Genomic DNA, 25,439 nt, shown 5'->3' with positions numbered 1-25,439 from the left:
CTGTCAATGGACACTTAGGTTGCTTCCATGTCCTGGCTATTGTAAATTGTGCTGCAGTGAACATTGTGGTACATGACTCTTTTGAATTAGGTTTTCTCAGGGTATATGCCCAGTAGTGGGATTGCTGGGTTGTATGCTAGTTCTATTTTTAGTTTTTTAAGGAACCTCCATACTGTTCTCCATAGTGGCTGTATCAATTTACATTCCCACGAACAATGCAAGAGGGTTCCATTTTCTCCACACCCTCTCCATCATTTATTGTTTATAGATTTTTTGATGATGACCATTCTGACTGGTGTGAGGTGATACCTCATTGTAGTTTTGATTTGCATTTCTCTAATGATTAATGATGTTGAGCATTCTTTCATGTGTTTGTTGGCAATCTGTCTATCTTCTTTGGAGAAATGTCTGTTTAGGTCTTCTGCCCATTTTTGGATTGCGCTGTTTGTTTTTATCATATTGAGCTGCTTGTATGTTTTGGAGATTAATGCTTTGTCAGTTGCTTTCTTTGCAAATATTTTATCCCATTCTGAGGGATGTCCTTTTGTCTTGCTTATGGTTTCCTTTGCGGTGCAAAAGTTTTAAGTGTCATTAGGTCCATTTGTTTATTTTTGGTTTTATTTCGATTTCTCTAGGAGGTGGGTCAAAAATGATCTTGCTGTGATTTATGTCATAGAGTGTTCTGCCTATGTTTTCCTCTAAGAGATTTATAGTGACTGGCCTTACGTTTGGATCTTTAATCCATTTTGAGTTTATTTTTGTGTATGGTGTTAGGGAGTGTTCTAATTTTGTTCCTTTACATGTAGCTGTCCAGGTTTCCCAGCACCACTTTTAGAAGAGGCTGTCTTTTCTCCACTGTATATTCTTGCCTCCTTTATCAAAGATAAGGTGACCATATGTATGTGGGTTTATCTCTGGGCTTTCTATCCCGTTCTATTGATCTGTATTTCTGTTTTTGTGCCAGTACCATACTGTCTTGATTACAGTAGCTTTGTAGTATAATCTGAAATCCGGGAGCTTGATTCCTCCAGATCCATTTTTCTTTCTCAAGATTGCTTTGGCTATTCAGGGTCTTTTGTGTTTCCATACAAATTGTGAAATTTTTTGTTCTATTTCTGTGAAAAAAGCCATTTGTAGTTTGATAGGGATTGCAGTGAATCTGTAAATACCTTTCGATAGTATAGTCATTTTCACAGTGTTGATTCTTCCAATCCAAGAGCGTAGTATATCTCTCCATCTGTTTGTATCATCTTTAATTTCTTTCATCAGTGTCTTATAGTTTGCTGCATACAGTTCTTTTGTCTCCTTAGGTAGGTTTATACCTAGGTATTTTATTCTTTTTGTTGCAGTGGTAAATGGGAGTGTTTCCTTAATTTCTCTTTCTGATTTTTCATTGTTAGTATATAGGAATGCAAGAGATTTCTGTGCATTAATTTTATATCCTGCTACTTTACCAAATTCATTGATTAGCTCTAGTGGTTTTCTGGTGGCATCTTTAGGATTTTCTATGTATAGTATCTTGTCATCTGCAAACAGTGACAGTTTTACTTCTTCTTTTCCAATTTGTATTCCTTTTATTTCTTTTTCTTCTCTGATTGCCATGGCTAGGACTTCCAAAACTATGTTGAATAATAGTGGCGAGAGTGGGCACCCTTGTCTTGTTCCTGATCTTAGAGGAAATGCTTTCAGTTTTTCATCATTGCAAATGATGTTGGCTGTGGGTTTGTCCCATATGGCTTTTATTTTGTTGAGGTAGGTTCTCTCTATGCCCACTTTCTGGAAAGTTTTTTATCATAAAGTGGTGTTGAATTTTGTCAGAAGGTTGTTCTGCATCTATTGAGATTGTCATATGGTTTTTATCCTTTGCTTGTTAATATGGTGTATCACATTGATGATTTGCATATATTGAAGAATCCTTGCATTCCTGGGATAAACCCCACTCGATCATGGTGTATGATCCTCTTAATGTGCTGTTGGATTCTGTTTACTAGTATTTTGTTGAGGATTTTTGCATCTATGTTCATCAGTGATACTGGCCTGTAGTTTTCTTTCTTTGTGACATCTTTGTCTGGTTTTGGTATCAGGGTGATGGTGGCCTCGTAGAATGAGTTTAGGAGTGTTCCTTTTCTACTCTGTTTTGGAAGAGTTTGAGAAGAATAGGTGGCAGCTCTTTTCTAAATGTTTGATAGACTTCGCCTGTGAAGCCATCTGATCCTGGCCTTTTGTTTGTTGGAAGATTTTTAGTCACAGTCTCAATTTCAGTGCTTGTGATTGGTCTGTTTATATTTTCTATTTCTTCCTGGTTTAATCTCAGAAGGTTATGCTTTTCTAAGAATTTGTCCATTTCTTTCAGGTTGTCCATTTTATTGGCATATAGTTGCTTGTAGTAATCTCTCATGATTCTTTGTATTTCTGCATTGTCAGTTGTTACGTCTCCTTTTTCATTTCTAATTCTGTTGATTTGAGTCTTCTCCCTTTTTTTCTTGATGAGTCTGGCTAATGGTTTATCAATTTAGTTTATCTCTTCAAAGAACAAGCCTTTAGTTTTATTGATCTTTACTATCATTTCCTTCATTTCTTTTTCATTTATTTCTGATCTGATCTTTATAATTTCTTTCCTTCTGCTAACTTTGGGGTTTTTTTGTTCTTCTTTGTCTAATTGCTTTAGGTGTAAGGTTAGATTGTTTATTTGAGATTTTTCTTGTTTCTTGAGGTAGGATTGTATTGCTATAAACTCCCGTCTTAAAACTGCTTTTGCTGCATCCCATAGATTTTGGGTAATCGTGCTTTCATTAACATTTGTTTCTAGGTGTTTTTTTATTTCCTCTTTGATTTCTGTAGTGATCTCTTGGTTACTGAGTAGCATATTGTTTAGCCATCATGTTTTTGTATTTTTTACAGTTTTTTTCCTGTAATTGATATCTAGTCTCATAGCATTGTGGTTGAAAAGATACTTGATACGATTTCAGTTTTCTCAAATTTATCAAGGCTTGATTTGTGACCCAAGATACGATCTATCCTGGAGAATGTTCTATGAGCACTTGAGAAGAATGTGTGTTCTGTTGTTTTTGATGGAATGTCCTATAAATATCAATTAAGTCCATCTTGATTAATGTGTCATTTAAAGCTTGTGTTTCCGTATTTATTTTCATTTTGGTTGATCTGTCCATTGGTGAAAGTGGGGTGTTAAAGTCCCCTACTATGATTGTGTTGCTGTCGACTTCCCCTTTTTTGGCTGTTAGTGTTTGCCTTGTGTATTGAGGTGTTCCTATGTTGGGTGCCTAAATATTTACAATTGTTATATCTTCCTCTTGGATTGATCCCTTGATCATTATATAGTGGCCTTCTTAGTCTCTTGTAATAGCCTTTATTTTAAAATCTATTTTGTCTGATATGAGAATTGCTACTCCAGCTTTCTTTTGATTTCCATTTGCATGTAATATCTTTTTCCATCCCCCCACTTTCAGTCTGTATGTGTCCCTAGGTCTGAAGTGGGTCTCTTGTAGACAACATATATATGAATCTTGTTTTTGTATCCATTCAGGCAGTCTATGGCTTTTGGTTGGAGTATTTAATCCATTGACATTTAAGGTAATTATCAATATGTTTATTCCTATTACCATTTTCTTAATTGCTTTGGATTTGTTATTGTAGGTCTTTTCCTTCTCTTGTGTTTCCTGCCTAGAGAGGTTCCTTTACCATTTGTTGTAAAGCTGGTCTGGTGGTGCGGAATTCTCTTAGCTTCTGCTTGTCTGTAAAGATTTTAATTTCTCTGTCAAATCTGAATGAGATCCTTGCTGGGTAGAGTAATCTTGGTTGTAGGTTTTTCCCTTTCATCATTTTAAATATGTCCTGCCACTCCCTTCTGGCTTGCAGAGTTTCTGCTGAAAGATCAGCTGTTAACTTTATGGGGATTCCCTTGTATTTTATTTGTTGCTTTTCCCTTGCTGCTTTTAATATTTTTTCTTTGTATTTTATTTTTGATAGTTTGATTAATATGTGTCTTGGCGTGTTTCTCCTTGGATTTATCCTGTATGGGATTCTCTGCGCTTCCTGGACTTGATTAACTATTTCCTTTCCCACATTAGGGAAGTTTTCAACTATAATCTCTTCAAGTATTTTCTCAGAACCTTCCTTTTTCTCTTCTTCTTGTGGTACCCCTATAATTCAAATGTTGGTGCGTTTAATGTTGTCCTGGAAGTCTCTGAGACTGTCCTCAATTCTTTTCATTCTTTTTTCTTTATTCTGCTCTGCATTAGTTATTTCCATTATTTTATCTTCAAGGTCACTTATTGGTTCTTCTGCCTCAGTTATTCTGCTACTGATTCCTTCTAGAGAATTTTTAATTTCGTTTATTTTGTTGTTCATCATTGTTTGTTTGCTCTTTAGTTCTTCTAGGTCCTTTTGAAAGGTTTCTTGTATTTTCTCTATTCTATTTCCAAGATTTTGGATCATCCTTACTATCATTACTCTGAATTCTTTTTCAGGTATACTGCTTATTCCCTCTTCATTTGTTTGGTCTGGTGAGTTTTTACCTTGCCCCTTCATCTGCTGTGCGTTTCTCTGTCTTCTCATTTTGCTTTACTTACTGTGCTTGGGGTCTCCTTTTTGCAGGCTGCAGGTCCATAGTTACCGTTGTTTTTGGTATCTGCCCCCAGTGGGTAAGTTTGGTTCAGTGGCTTGTGTAGGCTTCCTGGTTGATGGGACTGGTGTCTGTGTTCTGGTGGATGAGACTAGAATTTTTCTTTCTGGTGGGCAAGACCATGTCCGTTGGTGTGTTTTGGGGTTTCTGTGAGCTTAGTATGATTTTAGGCAGCCTCTCTGCTAATGGGTGGGATTGTGTTCCTGTCTTGCTAGTTGTTTGGCATGGTGTGTCCAGCACTGCAGCTTGCTGGTCGTTGAGTGGAGTTGGGTCTTAGTGTTGAGACAGAGGTCTCTGGGAGAGCCCTGGCCGATTGATATTATATGGGGCCAGGAGGTCTCTAGTGGTCCAGTGTCTGGAACTCAGCTCTCCCACCCTAGAGGCTCAGACCTGACACCCAGCCAGAGCACCAAGACCCTGTCAGCCACACGGCCGGGTACATGGGGAGTTTCTTGCCATTTGGGAAGTCTGAGGTCTTCTGCCAGCATTCAGTAAGTGTTCTGTAGGAGTTGTTCCACATGTAGATTTATTTTTGATGTATTTGTGGGAGGAAGGTGATCTCCATGTCTTACTCTTCTGCCATTTTGAAGGTCCTCTATACATAATGTTTTAATTTTGAAAAAATGTTATGTGCATGTGATAAAAATTCAAACAAGAAGATATATTAGAGTATCTTTTTCTTACCCCATATTCTCCATTTTCCAGTCCCTCCCCTGAGGCACAACTACCGTAGTGTTTATGCATATACAAGCATGTATAACTAACTTTCATGTATTAAATACTGCCATGGATGATTTTAGAGTAGGCATATAAAAGACAATTTGATTGTACTCGTTGCAATCACTTTAATGTATTTTTTTATTCCAGTATACTTGCTTTGTTTTAAACTTCAGCAATTGTAAACTTTATGCCAGTCTAGGGGAAAAAAATCTGTAAATATTTATGTTGGTATCTTAGAAATCAGTTATTTTTTAAAACAATTTATATAAGGCATGCTCACTGAAGAAAATTTGGAAAATATAGAAAAGTGTAAAAAAGAAAATTTAAAATAATTTTACTGTACTACTCAGGGAATACTACTACTAATATTTTGTATTCCTTTGTATATTATATGTATTTACATAATTTTATTTATATGAAATAATATTTTAATATAAATTTATAATTTAAAAATTGAGATAATATTGTAACTTTTTTATATATCACATTGTTTTTCACTTAGTATTTTTTAACTTTATTGAGGTATAATTAACAAAATTGTAATATATTTAAAGTGTACAGTGTGATAGTTTGATATATGTATACACTGTGAAATGAGTCTCACAGTCAAGTTAATTAATTTTCATTACCTCACTTAGCTACCTTTTTCTTTTATGAGAATGCTTAAGATCTACTTTCTTAGAAAATTGCAAGTATACAATACAGCATTAACTATAGTTGCCTTACTGTACTATAAATCCTTAGAACTTACTCATCTTGTAATTGAAAATTTGTACCCTTTTGCCAACCTCTCCCTATTTCCCCCAACCCCTGGTAAGAACCATTCTACTCTTTTTTTATGACTTCAGCTTTTTTTTTTTAAAGGTTTCACATATAAATAATACCAAGTCATATTTGTCTTTTCCTATCTGGTTTATTTCACTTAGCATAATGCCTTTCGAGTTCATCAAATTATAGGATTTCCTTTTTTTAAAGGCTGAATAATGTTCCACTGTATATATACCACATTTTCTTCATCCATTTGCCCATCAAGGGACATTTAGGTTGTTTCCATAAGATGGCTATTGTAGCTAATGCTGCTATGAACATGGAAGTACTCATATCTCTTTGGGATAATGATTTCATTTCTTTAGGATATACATCCACAGGTGGGATTGCTGGATCATATGGTAGTTTTAATTTTAATTTTTTGAGGAACCTCCATACTGTTTCCCACAGTGGCTGTACCAGTTTACATTTTCACCAGCGTATAAGGCTTCCCTTATCTTCACGTCCTCACCAGGATTTACCTCTTGTCTTTTTGATAATAGACATCTTAATAGGTGTGAGGTGATATCTCACACTTATTTTTGCATTTGCATATTTTGCATTTTCCTGATTAGTGATGCTGAGCACCTTTTCATGTACCTGTTGGCCATATGTATGTCTTCTTTGGAAAAATGTCTGTTTATGTTCTTCACCCATTTTTTAATTAGGTTATTTAGTTTTGTCCTGTTGAGTTGTATGAGTTCCTTATATATATTGGGTATTAGCCCCTTATCAGATATCTGGTTTGCAAATATTTTCTCCCATTCCCTAGATTGCCTTTTCATTTTGTTTATGGTTTCCTTTGCTGTGCAGAAGCTTTTTAGTTTGATGTAGTCCCAACATGTTTATCTTTACGTTTGTTGCCTTTCTTTTTGCTGTCAAATCCAAAAGACCATTGCCAAGACCAATGTCAAGGAGATTTTCCCTATGTTTCCTTTTAAGAGTTTTATGGTTTCAGTTCTTATGTTTAAGTCTTTAATCCCTTTTGAGTTGATTTTTGTTTATTGTGTAAGATAGGGGTTCAATTTAATTATTTTGCATGTGAATATACAGTTTTTCCAGGCCATTTTTTGAAAAGACTGTCTTCTCCCTGTTGTGTATTTTTGGCAACTTTGTCAAAAATCGATTGACCATATATGCATGGGTTTATTTCTGGGCTCTCTATTCTATTCTATTGATCTATATGTCTGTTTTTAATGCCAATACCATACTATTTTGATTACTATAGCTATATTACAAAGCTATAGCAATTCACTTAGTATTTTTATTTAACATTCTTAATGTGTTGTTTGGTATCATAAAGATTCTTCCAGATAATGAATAGTTCGCACATTAATATTTTATTGCTTTAATTTCATTGCATTTGTAACAGATTATTTTAAATTTTTCACCATTACAAATACCTATGCACACAAAGTGTTTTGAACATTTCTGATTTCCAACTTGGGAAAAATGTCCAAATTCAGAGAATATATTCTTCTAGGTTTAATACATCAGATACCTGTTACATAATTTCTGATAGAAGATTTAAACAAATATTTTTGTGCATCCCTTATATTCCAGACATTGCCCTGTCTATCATTCACATGCATGAATTTACTTAATGCAGGTAATTACTAATCTTCACTATGGGAACCAAAAAGAAAAGGGCTTATAGCACATATATGTCATTCTTCTGAATCTGTCTGAAAAGTGATCTCTTACTAAGTACTGTAGTAAAATCTTGAAAGATAAGGAGGGTATCTTCAGGTCAGTAACTTTCTGCAACTGGGTCTTTGGGAATAAGAATGAATTCTTCTTCAATATGTTAGTGCCACAGTCTGGGCTAAAATATCTTTAGATCTGCCATCTCTATTAATAACATCCATTTTTGACATTTTAGTCTTTCCTGCTTTTTCACCACTACCTTTGAGTCTGAATCGCCCACCTGAACACATTGCTTCATGCTGAATGCTGCTCAGAAAACTGCCGAAATATTAGTTCAGTAATCCTGAACCAGGATGTTGGATTAATATGCTAAAATAATTTGGAGGATAGTTTCCTTTTTACAGTGTCCAGTTCTTCTCAAAGATATGGCAGTAGTAATCCTTACTATATCATTTCTTGCTTTTCCCCTCCCTCTTTAAATAAGGATATTAAAACTTTCCAAGGAATTGAGCATTTAGTGAGGTCCACGTTTAGCCTGACTGTTGAATAACTCTTACTTTCCCTAAGGCTTGTCACATTTCTTCCCTTATTCTGAAATATGTTCAGTTTAAATTGTATAGGTAAGGCAGATGGGAAAGTATTGCTACCTTTTTAGTTATCATTTATACAGATGTGTTATAGACTAATACAAATGTCCACAATATTCCTTGTAATTTATAGTGCTGTGAGCAATATAAATAATTTGATAAGCACTGGGCCTGCTCAGTCTTTGTAATATCTTGTCAAAAGTAGTTTGAGAACTGTGAAATTATGTTAGTAAATGCAAATTTCTAAGCTTACTGAAAAATATATTCTGCAACATTAAGGGTTGCTTTTATGATCGAATAATGTTCAGTTCTATTTCCAGTTTTATCAAGTGAATGTTAATGAGGACTTTAGTTGGCTCCAGCAAAGTTATTAGTTTATTTCTTGTGAAAAATATGAATTAAACTTAAGGCAATAGTCTAAATGCTTCACTTTTATGGTTTCAAAATTTTACAGACTATGAATATTTAACAAATAAATATTTTTGATACATTTCATTAGCAAAATACAATTTACAGTTGGAGTTTTTCTCCTCTGCATAACTAAAACATGATACCAAATCTCACGTTTGTGATATAAACATTAAACCATTTCTTGAAGACTTGGAAATATTTCTATATAAATGGCTAGAACAAATATCACCTTATAAAGGTATGAGACTTCGCTGGTGGCACAGTGGTTAAGAATCTGCCTGCCAGTGCAGGGGACATGGGTTCGAGCCCTGGTCTGGGAAGATCCCACATGCCGCAGAGCAACTAAGCCTGTGCACCACAACTACTGACACTGCACTCTAGAGCCCTCGGGCCACAACTACTGAGCCTGAGTGCCAAAACTACTGAGCCCACATGCCACAACTACTGAAGCCCCAGTACCTAGAGCCCATGCTCCGCAACAAGAGAAGCCACCGCAATGAGAAGCCCGCACACTGCAATGAAGAGTAGCCCCCGCTTGCCGCAACTAGAGAAAGCCCGCGTGCTGCAAGGAAGACCTTGAACAGCCAAAAATAAATAATACGTAAATACATTAAAGGAATAAAAATAAGTGTATGAGACCAGAACTTATTTGGTGAATATTTTAAAAGTAGTTTAGCAAAGAAGATGGTAAAACATTAATATGCCCCCCTTTCTCCAAGGTGAAGATACAAGGAATGATAGATGGTCATGAGTTCCTTTCTAAGGGGTGTATTAGTTATCTACTTCTCCATATCAAAATACCTCAAAATTCAGTGATTTAAAACAATAATAATATTTTATGATATCTCGTGGTTTCTGTAAGTTAGGAAATTGAACAAGGTAGAGTGGAGATGGCTGTTCTCTGCTCTACCACATCTAAGGCCTCAGCTAACAACTCTAAAGGTTGGCAATTGTAATCATTTGAAAGGCCATTCACTCACATGTCTGTTGGTTGATTCAGGTTATAGACAAGAGGCTTCAGTTCTTCTCCACGTGTTCTCCCTCTCAGGGCTAGTCTGAGCTTCTTCACAGCGTAGCGGCTGGGATCCTGGAGCAAGCATCCCCAGAGAGAAAGAGCCTGTTAGAAGCAGAGTCCTTTTTATGACCCAGACTTGGAAACTACAGAGTGTCACTTAAATCATACTTTATTGGTTGGATCAGCCACAAGTTTTGTCTAGGATTTAAAGACAGAGAACATAGATCCCGCCTTTCTGGAAAGGGAATATCAGTCACAACATAAGATCTATAAATTTATCTTTGTATAATACAGTCTGCTATGGGTGGGTGCGGGTAGGTTAGCTAATGAAGCTTAGGGTTTTATTGAGTGGGACATAAAAGTTTAGGGCCAGAAGTGATGGGGCAGGGTTGGGGACAGAGTAAGGATTTTATGGACTGTGGATTTAAAGGGGCAGAGAGAGAGGAAAGGTGAGAATCTAACATTCAGAGATGGACTTTGAGGGAAGAACAGAGACGTTTAAAGAGGGTATTCCTAATACACTTAGCCACTACTCTAAACTGCGATGTGTTTGGTAGAAAGCATTTCAATCTTTTTGCATTTGACATATTTTATTGATATTGGAAGTAAAAAGATAGTGTAAATTTATCGAAATACATGGAAAAATACATTATTTACTTCTTATATCCCAAAGGATTATTCTTTAGTTATTCTCTTCTTCTGTCTACTAACAATAGCTATTACTAAAGCTGGGGCTACACAAAAATATAAAGAGCACAATATTATCTTTCTAATCTTTTTCATATAGGTTTTTTGTAAGAATTGAGTAAATTAATACTTACAAAGAACTTAGAGTCATGCCTGACACATAGTATGAACTCAATAAACATTGCTGTTGATGATTTGAGAACGATTCTTCTGAAATTTCTCTTCTGCCTTACCACTCAACTGACATCATTACTTAAGTGTTTTGGGCCAGACATTATGTTACTTTATTCAGACCCATGCTGGGTTAACTGTTGTTTCTTAAAAAATAACTGGTACAATTTTTTTCTTACCTATTTAATTTTAAATTACTCAGAAATGAAGCAAAAGAAAAAAAGAAGAAATAAAAAATATATCAATAATAAAATAAAACTAATTTCTTGGTAAGTCAAAAGGTAATGACAAAATAAACTTTAACTAAATACAGAACTTGATAGAGGAGGGATTTATCCACCAAAGGTCTAGGCTCAAACAGTCAAGAGAGAAGGCAACCCAGGTTGTACTGACTGATATCCCAAGCTTTGCTTCTTCATTCCAATAGCGTACCCTTAATCATGGTTAGATATTTATCTATTCATTCATTCTTCATTCATTCAACAAAAATTGAGAAACTGTGTTCCAGAGACACAAACACAAATAAGATATCTGCATCCAGTCTAGGAAAATCTAGCATCTATTTCATAACAATCATAAATAAGGACCAAATTATAAAATAATTCAAATCATTTATAAAATATGTTTTCTTTGTATGAGTTTATATAAACACCTATAAGTATAATAGCTGGAAGTTCCCTCTTATATTTGTATCTGCCCTCCCCTGTAAAAAGACGGAGTTAACTAACTAGCTGTGGGGCTGAAGGTATTGAACCACACACCTTGGTGCATAGTCTGTTGGTAGCCTTAGATCAGAGATATGTGGCCTTTATCCAAAGATACTGTGAGATATACAGAGCAAAACACAGAAAAGTATGACCTTTAAAATGAGTCATGAAGAAAGAACCAAAAATCTCAAGATTTCTTAATGCAAATAACATTTAGGGTAGATACGGTTAGAACAATGCAGTACTCTGTTTATACTATTTTGAAAATCTTACTCAAAGAAGCTTTAATTCTGATATTTGAAGTGGCCCCCATATATTTAAATTAAAAACATATTTAAATGTTTATTAATCACACATAAATTATAGTGTTTGTGCTATCATCATAAAGTAGGTTTAAATTTAAATATCTCCATGTTGCCCTTTAAAGTAATATAAAGCAATCAATACACCAGCAGCCAATGTCTTATATATGAGGAATAATTGTAAGGTAACATGAACATTTCTTTAACTCAGGTCTATACAAAAACAGGTTGGTTGGATTACTGAGTGGGTAATTTATGTCATCTCAAATATAACTCAGACCAGGTGACTTTCTATGGGAAAGCTGTTGCTTAGTGTTAAAAGTAACATATGTGTGCTTGACATAATCATGATGTATAGAATTGAACCAGAGAGTCAGGCCCATGTGGTCATGGTGGTATCAGGAATGGACTTTCTACTGGCAATTGACTAAAAATAAAACTATCTTATTCATCCCATAGTTCTCATTCCTTCTTCAGTAGTTCAGCCTGTAAGAACAGCCAGCCATTACAATCTCTGCACAAAATTAGAATTGCACTGGCACATGACATGAACAGAATCTCACTGTGTCTCGTAGCTTGTCCAGATAGCTGGTAATTCACGTTAAAATTCTTTTATCATGAATGAGAGCATATATCATGTAAACCAACCATAAAAACCTATCAGATATTCTTATTTCTCTCTCCATTCTTACTTCTCTCTCCCTATCTCCCTTTCTCTCTTTCTCACTCTTTTTTATTCTGTCTCTCTCTCTCCCTCACACACACACACACACACACACACAGCATTCTAATGAATACTGAGAATACGAGTTTGAATCCTCTGCTGCATACTAGCAGTATAATCCTGGATGTTTTACTTAATCTTGTTTTGCTTGGGTTTCCTTATCAGTAAAAATGGGGACCAATAATTGAATATTACCTACTGCCTCGGGTGGTTTTGAGGATGAAGTGAGGAAATATGTGTAAGATGCCTGGCACCCCTAGTGAGCATTCCATAAAAGTTGCCTGTAACTAGATGGGAAGATTGAGGCCCAGGGAAATCATAACGTGATCAAGGTCACTAAGGTTCAAGGCAAATCAGGATTAGGATCTATATAATGATTCCTAGCTCAGTGTTCTTTCTTTTACGCTAAGTTGTCTCATGAACTGGCAGTTAATGATATACTTTTTTTTTTTTAACTTTTTGTATTTGTGTGTCTTTTCTCCCCAACTAAATATTCGTGTCCTAAAAGCCAAATGCATGGGTTAATGACTTCTTTATCAACCACAGCCTTTAGTGGAGAGTTCTTGCTATTGGGAGCTCAGTGTTCATTTGTTAATTATGAGCTTTTGACACAATCTTCAACCTAAAACTCTTTTAGTCATCCCATAGTTCTCATTCCTTCTTTAGTAGTTCAACAAGTAAGAACAGCCAGCCATAACAATCTTTGCACAAAATTAGAATTGCACAGTGCACAACCACTGACTACTTCCTCTGTAACTCCCTAGATAAGAGCATGCAATTTCCTACTAGATTTCTGCAGTATGAAGAAAATAATATAATTCATCTCTGCTTTTGCTTCTGCATATAAGAATTTGTATACAGCATTACTCAATCACAAAAGAATTCCATTATAATTTAGCTTATCGTTATGTAAATTCAGGCATAACCCAGGCCACAGTATCATCCCAAGAATATAATAAGTACCAATAAGGAAAACCTGGTAGAATATCTCAGGAGTGGTGATTATTTTTTAGCTTTGGATAACAACTTTTATATAAAGGAGCTCCGCTCACAATGCATTTATGGCACTATTAAGTACACTCACTAGTAAGGTAATATTAGGGTATATTTGATACATCTCTATTAGAATGTACTAGTGTACTAAACATTACAAATTACCACCGTGATTGCCTTTGGAGTTACTCTTAAGAGTCAACCATATCCTTGAAAATCAGTTTCCTAAACAAACTTCCTCTTAAATATGCCTTTGAAAGGTTTAAGCTCCTCTCGGTAATGGCATTTCACATTTCAAGAACTTACAATCATTCAGCAGCAAGTAAGTGTATCCTACAAGTTTCAGTCTTCTCTTGATCCTCAGGATGTAGTTAATATCCATGCGAGGGAGGAGCTAGTAACGGACTTGCAGGACCAGATGGGCCAGTTTGTCTTTCTGTAGACCTAAGCCCTTGAGCCCATTAACTGGCCCTCAAGAACCTCCCCAGCCTTCTGGTCCTGAGCTGCGTAATTCATCCAGGAATTCATCTCCTGTTTAAGTGTGAATTAGGAAGGTAAAGGTTACCCTTCCCAGGTTAACCCAGATTAAGAGAGAAGGGAAGGACTTGCTGAGCCTTGCCTTCCAAGGAACATCAGGACGATATTCAAAGGACAGCAAAGTGCTCTCTGTAGGAAAGTGCTGGAAAGTTATATTCTCTTGTGAATAGGAACCCTTCAGACGACTTGAAAATAGCCAAATGCAGCAATATAACGACCAATTTCAAAGTTTGCTGGCCTATGACGCTCCTCTAGGAATTCTTGGTTTCCAGCTGATCTCATTAGCTACAAATAGAATCTACTAAGCTTTATCAGGATTCTGGCATTTTGTTTGAGAATCCAAACTTTTCTGTTTGAAAACTAGGGCAAAACTCATTTACATATCAACAGGGATGTGAGAGAAAGAGCATACAAGGAAAGTTATTGTATTATAAGTGTGTAGAACATAATAGTTTGAAGAGGAAGAGACTTCCGATGAGCCTGAATAAATACCAGGATATAACACACAGCCGAAAAGAGCTTCAGTTTACACAGTGTAGCAATGGGCCCATTAGGATAGAAATCATAACTCATTCATTTAAATAAGAGCCCCTGATACGCGTGTAGTATTTCACCAATTAGAGAGTGCTTTCCATGAGTCATTTTTCACATTAGACGACTCAGGGAAAGTGAGGGCCTGGATTTGATAACCTGTTGGGCAAAATCAGCCCATCACTGTTGTATCCTGGTAAATGCTAAGGAGTCTACAACTAGATGAAAATGGCTTCCATGTTTGAATAATTTTCTTTAAATAAACTTAGGGAAGATGGGTGTCCTTCTTCAGAGCCTACCATGTTAGAGATTCAAGATAGTTCAGAAGGTCTTTTGGTCCAACACTCTGACTTGTGAAAGATTAATCTTGATAGACAATTAACCTTTTTCTTTGTTCACCAAGGCATAGTGGCATCAAACTCCTTTAGTTACATGGAGGCAAGAAGCTAATTCCAATCTTTGCTGTAATAATTGCTAAACATGAGAAGTTGTGGGGATGAGCTCTAATTCCAACTACTTTATTAGATTCTACCATGGTCCCTGGTAGGTTGCTCACCCATCACTGTGCCAATATTATTATCTGTGACTTGAGGCTAGCAGAAGGGCCAGCTTCTCTGAGTCTCAGCAGTGGGAAGACAGGGACAACAGAGATAGATAATTTGAGCAGAATGAGCAATATTAGCTAGAATACTGCTCCCATGCCCACTTTGGGACCATCTACAGTGGGGAAGGCGGCTCAGACATGGGTCAGTTTGTTCGGGAGACCATACATTAAAGTCTGCTGAGGGCTTCCCTGGTGGCGCAGTGGTTGAGAGTCCCCCTGCCGATGCAGGGGACACGGGTTCGTGCCCCGGTCTGGGAGGATCCCACATGCCGCGGAGCGGCTGGGCCCGTGAGCCATGGCTGCTGAGCCTGCGTGTCCGGAGCCTGTGCTCTGCAACACAACAGCGAGAGGCTCGTGTACCGCAAAAAAAAAAAAAAAAAAATCTGCCGAGTTGTTCCTCATCATTTTCACTTGAAAAAAAAATAAAAGAGATGAGTCTTTTGTGAGGCCATTAACTCCCTAACATCACTTTGTCACCTGTCTTCCTCATCACTTTATTGGCATCAGGCTTTGGGATATGGTTCCCACATGGAAGATGCTTCTCTTTTATGTTTTATCCAGGTCTCTATCATAGCCTATGGTGTGCAAATGTTAGAAAGGAGAATGAAAGCCATAACCGTGTAAAGAGATACTAAGAGTGGGAAGAAAAACAGGAAAGTGATCCTTCCACGCTCAATTTTAGCTGAATATAAGTCATCCATATCTTTGTCTCAGTCACTGTTCAGAAGTGAAATATCCTAAAATGAAAGGATCCCAGATCTTCGTTTAATCCTGCCTCTTAAGCTTGGTCTATGTGGAAAACAGCACAGACTCTAATTCAATCTCTGTAATCAAAGGCTCGGCTGTGATCCAAAGTGTTTTCAATATTTTTCTGATAGACTTTTAGTGATTTTTCACAAAAAGCACTTGAGTTAAATGTTATTATTTCATCTTTTAATGTTTTAGTCAACAGTAAATGATATTCTCTTCTGATACACTCCTTTCAAAGTGCTAGGAGAGCTTATGGCAAACTGCCATTTCAACCATTTATTCTGCTCCAGTAATGTGGTATTGAATACATAGAAACTGGGAAAAGCTAAACTACTTCTATACACTTTCAAAAGAAGCCACAGAAAAACCTGGCAAAGTAATAATGATGAAATTCTGTTGCTTTTCAATAGACTGATGTATTTGATAACATTCCAGAAAACTTTGCACTTTAACATTTTAATAGATCAGAGTGCATATCTTAAAAGATAACCTTAAGGTCCAGGGTGGTTAGCCATACTTCATGTCACCTATATTTTTTGGGATTTGGAGTCAAACACATCCGGTTCATATTCTACGAACACTTCAAAGAAAAGAAGGTTAAGGTGGTAGGAAGGAAGAAGATAGGGAGGAGGGGAATAAGAAGGGATGGAGGGGGCGGAAGAGAGAAGACAGTAGGAAGAGAAAGGTAGATGGGAGGGAGGAAGAAGAAATACCTGAAGTCCATGTAGGGTCATCTGACACGTGGTGCTGAAGAGTATCTTCATCTCCAGTGAGTAAGGAGGGAATTGCAAGGGGATCAAATAAGAAGTACTCCTGGATAAAATCCCAGTGCAAGACTTTCTTGAGACTAAACATATTCAAAACTGGAAAAAGTAGGAGAGAGAGTTTTTGAAATCTATCCAAAGAGATTTAAAAATAGCTCAGATAAGGATCTGTTAAAACAAGAAAGGGGACTCATGGCTCTTTCTCATCTTCCATACTTTACTCCCTTGCATTAAGTTAACACTTCTCTGGTCTCCCTTGAGATCAGCCAGATTCATTGGGAGGAAGGTACATGTTCCCTGGACTCTTTTAGGGTGAGTCTGGGGACTGCTTCATGGATACTGTTTTCAAGATTTCTTCTACAGATATGACAGCATATTAGTGTGTTATTTGGCCCCAAGTGGCCTTTCCTCTTGCATTTCTTTATTTGCTTTTCATTCTCTTACTTCCCTCAGCCACCATCATTGTCCCTGTGGTACAGCGTAAGTGCTTCTAGCAACTGTAACTGCACATTCGTTGTTACTGTATGATTAAGGTATCTGGCTATTATAAAATGCTAATACTTAGTATTTTGCAACTCATTCCTTTGGAGTGGAGGGCAATGAGAACACCTGAGAAAGGGTCAGAGTTCAGAACCAGATCCAGTGGAGTTCGGCTTTCATTTGGAGTGGTCCATTTTTCGGTGCTGCACACTTGAGCCAGCTGTACCCCTCAGATAGGAGAACAGGGCTCACCAAGTGATGACTGGGACTGCAGAGCATTTTGAGGACAGGAAGGGTTGGACTCCTTAGATGGGTCCCAAAGAGGACATGATGCTTGCCAGATGGCGGTGGAAGTGGTTACAAATGAGACTAAGAGGATTGGAGCCTGAACTGTAGATGAAGGTTCTTCCCTAAATGATATACCCAGCCTCAATAATAAACTAATAACATGGTCCAGTAAAGAAAATGAGTTGGGGTAAAAGTAGAGCTTTCAGAAGGCAGGTAGGAGAAACATGCAATATTAGTTTAGTTGAAGTTTCCATTGTTGATACAATTATTGTCACCACAGCAAAAATATTAAGAGCTCCTTTAGCTACCTGGTCTAGAGTCAGATAGGCAAAGTGAGAATTGGGGCTCCACTATTCACTGACTTCCCCACCTGGGACAAAGCACTTATCTTCTCAGAATCTCAGTATCCTCCCCTGTATGAAAGGATAATAATAATTCTTACCCACAGAAAATTACACCTTTGTCTTCTGTACCTTCAGCCTCTTCCTCTCAACTAGATATTTTCCATGAGAATCGAAACATATTCAAGATCTTCTATGTTTAAAACAAGCAAACAAAAGCAAATAAAACAAAACAGAACACTTGTCTTCGCTCAATTTTTCCTCTTTGTTAGGGATTCTCTCGACCTTTGGGGCTGGATAATCCATTATTGCCAGGCTGTTCTGTGCGTGGTAGGATGTTTCACAGCAACATAGGACGAGCACCCGTGAGAGCACTCCCCCAAGTTGTGACAATCAAAGATGTCTGCAGACATTGCCAAATGTCCCATGGCGGGCACAACCTCCCCCAATTGAGAACCACGGCTCAGTGTCTGCCCCACTCCTCTTCTGCCCTGCAAAACCACACTTTCCCACAGTTTTGCCTGTCTCACTACCTTTATTCCCTTCCTTTCCTGTCACTCCTGAATCTGTTCTACTCTGTCTTTTCTCTCCATTTCACTAATAAGATGGTCCTTATTCAGATGGACAATAAACTTAGTACCTCCAAATATAATGAATCTTCCAATCCTTCTCTTATTTGATGTCTCAGCAGAATTCACTGCTTTTAGCATCCCTGCCATGAAATGTTCTGTCCTTCTGGGTTTCCTAACACCACCCTCTCTTGGCCTAATCTGTGAGGTCTGGGACACCTGGCATAGCTGGGGCCTCTCTCTCTGTGGACTCACCATCCCCCAGGACACTAGCTCAGGCTCATTCAAATAGTGGTAAAAGGGTTCCCAGCATTAGGAGAGGGCAAGCTTCACAGAGCAAGCACTTAGCAAGCTTCTGCTTATGTCACATTTGCTAGCAACCTCTTCTTGGCCAATGCCCAGAATCAGTGGGGAGGGGCAACTCAAGGTGGAGCCATAGGGAAAGGACCACCTTCTGGCGGACAGCTGGAGGGGCTCTGGTGACTAGTTTCATTCCCTGGGGAAACCGGTGAAACTTAAAAAAAATTGTTTAAAGCCCTGGAAATGGCCCTAAGGACAAACTGCAAATGAAGAAACATCTATCCAAGAACAGCTACAAAAATTCAGTAACAGGAGCTTCCCTGGTGGCGCAGTGGTTGAGAGTCCACCTGCCGATGCAGGGGACGCGGGTTCGTGCCCCTGTCTGGGAGGGTCCCACATGCTGCAGAGTGGCTGGACCCGTGAGCCATGGCCGCTGAGCCTGCGCGTCCGGAGCCTGTGCTCCGCAACGGGAGAGGCCACAGCAGTGAGAGGCCCGCGTACTGCAAAAAAAAAAAAAAAAAAAAAAAAAATTCAGTAACTAAGGTGCAAGGCTGTGCCATTTGAACCAAGACTGCTCCCTCTCATGCCCTTCCCAGTTCAGTGAGGTGGGGGCTCCACCCCAGACTGGTACAGCCAGGAATGCGGGACTCCCTTTCCTCAACAGCTCCCAGCCAGAGGGATTTCTTCCCAGGAGGAGCAGGCCTTCTGTATTTCTCATCCTGCTGCAGTGCCTGTTGCTAAGGTTAAGCCCTGGATGAGTGCAGTCAAGAGAGGGAGGGGCTCCCTCTTCCATTTTGTCCCACTTGTGGAATGGAGACACCACCTTGTGCACAGCATGTGAGGATGCTGAGGTCCTCATCCCCCTCCCCTGGGCTCCTGAGATGGTGATTCTACACCAGGAGAGACAAGCCTAGAGGACATCAGGCTACTGTCCCCAGGTCCCCACTAAGCTCAGCTTCCAGAGTGGGAGCATCCCTCAGTCACACTGAGAGAAGCTTGTCACGCTCCCCACCCCCATCTCCAGAACCCTGGTTTAGAGATTTTGCCTGGGAGGAGAAGAAGTCCATAAAATAACTAGTTCTTAATCTCTTCCCAAAGGAACTGACTTAATTTGCAACAAAGCATGGAGAAATTCAAGCTTAAGAGCGCTCTCAAGAGCAATGGAGGCCACGGTGAAATTGGGAGAGTCAAGATACAGGCTAAATTGCAGGCTCATTTTTAGGAGAGAGTTGGGAATTGGACAACTGGGAGGAGCCCTGCTGGGGTCATAACAAATACTGAACACTAACCTCAGAAACTGTTCCTTCAAAGGGGCCATGATTTGGTTGTATTTGTTTGTAGAGCAATTTATGCTCCAGGCCCTCTCTCTACCACCACCACCAGTACTTTAGCCTAATCTGTCATCTCTTACCTGGACTACTACAAAATCCTCCCCACTGGTGCCCAAATAAAGAACACCCTCCTACCTGATGTGCAATCCAATATCTACAGCATAGCCAGAAAAATCCTTTGCAATTCAAAATTAACCATGTTGTGTTCTCCCCCCCTCTACAGAACCTGGAAAGAGACTTGGACCTTCAGTGATGTTTGATTTAGTACTGACAATCTTGAAGCCTCATTTCTTGCCATGTCTATCACTCCCTTCAGCGCCATGATAAAGCTTCAGCCCCTCCTCTGTTCCCACCCACCCCCAAGCCCACGCTCTTCCTGAACACCTCCTTTAAATTTTGTGCCAGACAGGTGATGCTGGAGGGAATTCTCCTCTATAAAATGCCTGTTCACTCTCTGCTCTCTCTCTCTCTGGTCTGGACCTCCTCCCAGAGAGCTGTCCTCTACCCCTTCACTTGGTGGAACTCCCCACCTGTGTGAGGGATACGTTTTTCTTTGATCCTATCAAAGGAATAGTATCACAAGTTTTGACATCAGAATTTAACCTTGAGAAGGAGCTTCCCATGTCACAGTGAGGTGCAGTGATCCCCCCTCCTTACCATCTTTAAATTCTTTCATGGCTTTCGTTTCATTTACTTTTATGATAAAGTCTAAAATCCTTGGCTTGGCCTACAAGGTATGGTCGGTCCCCATCTTGCTGATTTCTTTGGTTCTTTCACATTGGTCATGCTCCCCACTGCCCAGCTGTCCCCCTCAGGACATGTATACCTGTTATACTCTCTGCCTGAAATGCTTTTCCCCCTCCTCATTCCTTCTGGTCTTTACCTGGTTTGCCCTTAATTAGTTTGCGTAACTCAGCTCAAAAATCACTTTTTCCATATATATGTGTTAACATATGGTATTTGTTTTTCTCTTTCTGACTTATTTCACTCAGTATGACAGACTCTAGGTCCATCCACCTCACTACAAATAACTCAATTTCGTTTCTTTTTATGGCTGAGTAATATTCCATATATATATGGAATCTAAAAAAAAAATGGTTCTGAAGAACCTAGGGGCAGGACAGGAATAAAGATGCAGACGTAGAGAATGGACTTGAGGACACGCGGAGGGGGAAGGGTAAGCTGGGACAAAGTGAGAGAGTGGCATGGACATGTATACACTACCAAATGTAAACCAGATAGTTAGTGGGAAGCAGCTGCATAGCACAGGGAGATCAGCTCCGTGCTTTGTGACCGCCTAGAGGGGTGGGATAGGGAGGGTGGGAGGGACATGCAAGAGGGAGGAGATATGGGGATATATGTATACATATAGCTGATTCACTTTGTTATACAGCAGCAACTAACATAACAATGTAAAGCAATTATACTACAATAAAGATGTTAAGAAAAAAAAAATCACCTTCTCAGAAAGGATTTCCTCCCAACTGCGGTCCTCCCAACTAGGTCAGATGTACTTTTTCTTCATAGCACTGATTTTACCTTAAACTTTGTGTTTATTTATGTAATTATTTGATGAACATTTATCTCCTTCATTAGATCATGACCACCATGAGGTCGGTGATATTGTGTTTTTCTCACCATTGTACCCTTGGTGCCTAGGCCATTGTCTGGCCCACAGTAGATACTCTGATAAATATTTGTTGAGTATGGAATAAATGAAGACTCTTCGCACCATAATATATGTATAGTCTCAAAGCAGAAATACTATATTAGTTAGAATAAGCTAGGTTGTGCTGTAATAACACCCCTACCCACAAAGTCACATACATTCACAAATTTCAGAGGCTTAAAACAATGAAGGTTGATTTCTCACTCATGCTACTTTCCCCTTGTGCTTTAGCAGGGTACTCTGTTCCATTTCATCTTTATGCTGGGACTCAGGTTGATGGAAGCTACCACTTGAAACATTGTCTACTTCAGTGACAATGGGAAGAGAGACAGGAATGTTTCCATACTGGTAATTAAATACCCCAGCAAGGCAGTGACATACTTCATCTCCATATGCAATCAGTTAACCAGAATTAGTCCCGTGGCCCTGCCCATCTGTAAGGGGACAGGGAAATGTAATCCTCTCATGTATTGAGAAGACAGAACCAGATATGTGTGACCATTAGAAGTCTTCCCACTGGCATATTAGTATAGAGCTGTGTGTGATTAAAGGTCAAATTGAATTTGAAGGATGAGAGAAAAACTCAAAAGGACATGATAATTGAACTGGGCTGAAGAATGAGATTTGGAGAGCCTGGGTGAGGAAGCATTGCCGGTACAGGAAACACCATGAACATAATCAAAATGTATATATGAGTATATATCTAGGTCACGATGAAGAGTGATCAAGCTTGCTGAAGCAGAGAGTCTGTTTTGGGGGACCATGGGAAATGAGAGTGGAGTGACAGATTTGACCATTAGCATACCCATGCTCCTCTCTTAACATTTTTGTTCATAACATAAAAATATTCTCAGAGTAAGGAATTCAGTATATAGCATTGGACTTGTCTGTCACCTCGACTTGATTGTAATTTCTTCATTTCTAAAATTGCAGATTGTCAGCTACTCTCCCAGGCTCTTTCTGGTTGGCCCAGCAGTCCAGAAAGAGCTTCACCTGACTTAATGCCTCTTTTCAGCTCACTGTCAATTCATGAGCAGGTAAACACCAGTGCCACTGCTAGGTTCAGAGTGGAGTGTCTTTAATCTCACCTTTAATTGGCACTTCTGGGGGCTTAACTGAGTGGAGAGACCCTTAAACAATGATACAAAGTGAAGGATAGTGTCGAATAATAGGTTTTATGAAAGCCTGGATGCAATTGAAGGACATCATTCAATAAATCTGCCCCTAGAAGCCAGTAATACTCAGTCAATACAATCTGACCTATTTTCTCCCACCTTACATTTGTTAGTTGTCCTGGCACTGGAAAAGAAAAAGAAAAGGCACACTGTCCCAGTTACACTAATAGGAAACAAATATTTGGGAGAAATTACATTTGAGTAAAAGTATTTGTTAAGCAAAACATTTTCAACCATCAATGGAGAGAGCTATGTTTTGCTTAATATGCCCTCTGTTTGTTGACCCTCAGAGAGAGCATAGTCTAGTAGCTAAGTGTGGTCTCCAGAGCCAGCCTGCCATGAGTTAAATGGAAGCTCCACCATTCATCACTGGGTGAATGTTATTTAATCATGACGTTGTTATTAAAAATCATGAACGTTACTTAATCATGGTTATATGGTGATTCCGTACTGCTATGGACTGAGTTCTGTCCCCTTCATAATTCATATGTTGAAGTCCTAACCTGAATGTGACCGTATTTGGAGATAGGGCTTTTAGGAGATAATTAAGGTTAAATGAGATCATAAGGGTAAGGTCCTAATCTGATAGGATTAGTGGTATTCATTACAAGAAGAGGAGAGCAGGCCTCTTTTTCCTGATGTGCACACACCCAGGAAAGGCCTTGTGAGCACACAACAGAAGACAGCAGTCTATAAGCCAGGAAGAGTATTCTCACCTGAACCCAACCATGCTGGCACCCTGATCTCAGATTTCCAGACTCCAATACTGGGAGAAAATACATTTTTGCTGTTTAAATCACCTAGTCTACTGTATTTTCTTATGGCAGTCTGAGATGACTAATATACTCTCCTATAAAATAAGAATAACAATCATGCCTATTTGATAGCATGTTTGTGGGGGATTGAATGTGTTAATGTATGCTGAGCTCTTAAAATGATGCTTGGTGTACAGTAAGTACTTAATAGACATTAGCTAATCTTATTGCTATTTCCCTCCCTAATCTCTCATTTGGTAGTGTCATATTTAAGAATTCTACTTCTTTAGTCAGATCTGGGTTGGACTCTGAGCTCTGCCTCTTATAAGCTGTATGACCTCCTTGTTCAAGCTACTAACTTCTCTAAGTCTCAGTTTTATATCTGTTCATGGGGATAATAGTAGTGCTGCCTGCCTTTTAGGGTTGTAGTAAGATTTAAAGGAGATAGGCATGTAATTGCATCTGGCATTGAGTGGTAGATTTGAGAATGAAAATCCTGTCTCACAGCCTGGTTATTATCTCCTAATGTGAAGTAAGGAATCCATATATATATTGTGGAAGACAGGGGTCATGTATATCCTTATGCTGAGGTGTAGACAAAGGAGTATTATGCACAACACTGCTTCTTAGAATTTAATGAGTGAGTCGCCTGAGGAGCATGTTAAAATGCAGGTTTTGACTCAGGAAGTCTAGGATGGGACCTGGAATTCTGGCTGCTGGTCCCCAGGCTACTCTGAGTAGCAAAGATGTAGATGCTTTTAGCAGTAGTGACTTTGAAGATTTTTTGCTATTTTTTGTTTTGTTTGCGTGTCCATTTTTTTATTCATTCAAATGTACTCTGGGTGCAAGAATTTTTTTTTAATACAAATGGGAAAACAATTAAAAGTCCACATGGCAAAGACTCGAATTGAGTACATCTTAAATTTAAATGCTTCAATTTCTTTCTCCATATGTTATGTGTACCTAAATCATTCACAATGGCTTTATTATCTACACTTTTCCCATCAAATGGGGAAGTAGTGCTCCTTGAAATTTATTTTAGTCTTTATCTTCCATAACCCACTTCATCACCCACCTCACCCTTCCTAAAAAACTCACCTTGTTTTCTGACCTCTACTGTCTCGAGTTTTCAGTTCTCACCCCCTAAGTAAGTCTGGCATGAATTCTGTCCTCTGTCATCTCCTCATCTCTCTTGCTCTCTTCTTGGGAAGGCCCATCCATCCACTGCCACAGATTCAGTTGTTACTTCAGGCCTTTGGAATCACTCCCTGATCAACATCTTTTGTCTTGAAGGTTTTCCTAAGTTTTAGTCTTACACACTCAATGGATTTGATATTTATGACCTGTCAACCCTTTAAACTCAACACGGTGAAAACCAAAGTCTTCATCCTTCTTACCTCTAGACCCCAGGTCAACAACAGCCAGGTTATTTTACTCCCTTTATCAAAACTTTCAGTGGCCATCTATTTACTGTGCAATAAATCTCTAACTCTTTTATCTGACATTGAAAACCCTCCTCTCTCTAACCTCAACTTTTTTTCTACCCATATCTTCCATTGCTCATCGATATGTGGCTGAGTGAAGTTAGTCAACATCCTCCTGTTTCTAGAACATGTATTGACATTCTAGCCTTTATGCCATTTTTGTGCTAAGTTGAACACCCTTACACTAAACTTTGCTTATCCAAACACTACATATCTCTCAAAGCCTACGTGAGATGCTACATCCTTTGTGGTATATTCTCGATTCCCCTCCCCGATAGGAATTCCTGCTCATCCTCTGTGCTGCTGTAACACATGTTCCATGCTGTTCAGATGGCACTCCCCACTATGCTCTGTATTAATAGATCTAATCACATGTCTGCCATCTGAAATCCCAAGTCCTCCAGCTTTCTGGCATCACTACTTTCTTTAGCAGCTAAAGAATATGGCT

At 38.6% G+C, this 25,439-nt stretch overlaps 1 protein-coding gene across 1 annotated transcript in view; it reads left to right on the top strand.

Annotated features, from left to right (window-relative positions):
- Positions 1-25,439, top strand: part of PDE4D (phosphodiesterase 4D) — a 1,282,340-nt gene that overhangs the window by 341,619 nt on the left and 915,282 nt on the right. The window lies entirely within an intron of this gene.

This window comes from Tursiops truncatus, chromosome 3, assembly GCF_011762595.2.
Source record: "Tursiops truncatus isolate mTurTru1 chromosome 3, mTurTru1.mat.Y, whole genome shotgun sequence".
Lineage (NCBI taxonomy): Eukaryota > Metazoa > Chordata > Mammalia > Artiodactyla > Delphinidae > Tursiops > Tursiops truncatus.
Note: the sequence above shows the minus strand (reverse complement) of the source record. Positions and strands in the feature narration are given on the sequence as shown.